Consider the following 1717-nt stretch of genomic DNA (forward strand, 5'->3'; position numbering starts at 1 on the left):
TACTCTATAACTGTAATTTTGCTACTGTTATGAATCGTAATGTAAATATCTTTTTGTTTTCTGATGGTCTTAGGCGACCCCTGTGAAAGGGTCGTTCAACCCCCAAAGGGGTCGTGACCCACAGGTTGAGAACCGCTGACCTAGAGGTTATTATACTAAGTGAAATGAGTCAGACTGAGAAAGACAAATACCATATGATCTCACTTATATGTGGACTATAAAGATCAAAATAAACAGACTAATAAATACAGAGAACAAATTGATGGTTACTAGATGGGAGGGGAGTTAGGGGGGCTGGGTGAGGAAGGTGAAGGGATTAAGGAGTACAAACTGTAGTTACAAAACAGTCACGGAGATGTAAAGTACAGCACAGAGAATATAGTCAATAATGTTGTAAAAACTATGTTAAGTGTCAGGTGGGTACGAGACATCGGGGGAATCACTTCATAAATTATATAAATGTCTAACCACTATGCTGTACACCTGAAACTAATACAAAATAATATTGAATGTCAACTATAATCTAAAAGGTAGTCACAGGGATATAAAGTACAGCATAGGAAATATAGTCAATAATATTGTAATAACCATGTACAATGTCAGATAGGTAATAGACTTATTGGGGATACCACTTTGTGAGGTATATAATCACTATGCTGTTCTGAACACCTGAAATTTTAAAAACAATTTTAAAAACAATTTTTTAAAAAAGAGGTACACAGGGCAGGTTTTATTAGCCCTACGCTATGGATGACCAAACCAAAGTTCAGAAGTTGAAGTTGCAGCAAGCAATGAGATTCCTACTCAGAATCTAAATTATAGGGATAATTTTTCTGGGTTAAATCAGCCATTGTGGGGCTGAAATCTACCAGTTGAAGCCAATGTGCTTGTTCATTCCTTTAATCATTTGTCCCATTCATTTAATCATTTGGCCGTTTGCTAAACTTTGTATTCCTCCCATCTGGCACAGTGTTTAAAATAATAGTAAGGTTCACTAAATGTTTTAGAATTAATAAATGGCACATTTTCTTCCCTAAAAAAGTAGCATATGACATCCTATAATGATAAACCAGTACAATCTAAATACAGTGCTGTAATTATAACTATATTCATTAATTCGATTAATATTTGTTGAGTACTTACTATATGCCACGAGCTGGAAAGCGACAGGAGGTTGTGGCGTGGAATTTAAGCAGTGTGTGAGAACTTGACTGCCTGGAGGCAAATCCCAGCTCTGCTAATTTTAGCTTTGGAACTTGGGCAAAGTATTTAACGTTATAGAGCTTCAGTTTCCTCCTCTATAACATGGAGATAATAAAACATACTTGACAGGGTAGTTGTAAGGGTTATTTTAGTTACCATGGGTAAAAGTTTCAGATAGTGCCAGGTCAATGTAATTGCTCAATAAATTTTAGCTACCACCGTTACAAGTTATTACTATTACAAAGCTGTGATATAAAAAGCAGACTCTACAAGTACAGGAAAACTCAGGTTTTTTAACTACAAACTTAAAAATCTATGATTTCAAAAATAATTACAACCCGCATATATGTGTGTGTATGTATATGTATGTATATACATACATATACATACACATATTTATTTATAAATTATATGATGCATATACACATTTTAAGAAAGAAAAAAAAGTGTATTAAAATTGTAATACTCAATATATACCAATTAAAAATAATGAATACAGGGCCGGCCGAGTGGC

The sequence above is a fragment of the Hipposideros armiger genome, unplaced genomic scaffold, assembly GCF_001890085.2.
Source record: "Hipposideros armiger isolate ML-2016 unplaced genomic scaffold, ASM189008v1 scaffold_222, whole genome shotgun sequence".
NCBI classification, from domain to species: domain Eukaryota; kingdom Metazoa; phylum Chordata; class Mammalia; order Chiroptera; family Hipposideridae; genus Hipposideros; species Hipposideros armiger.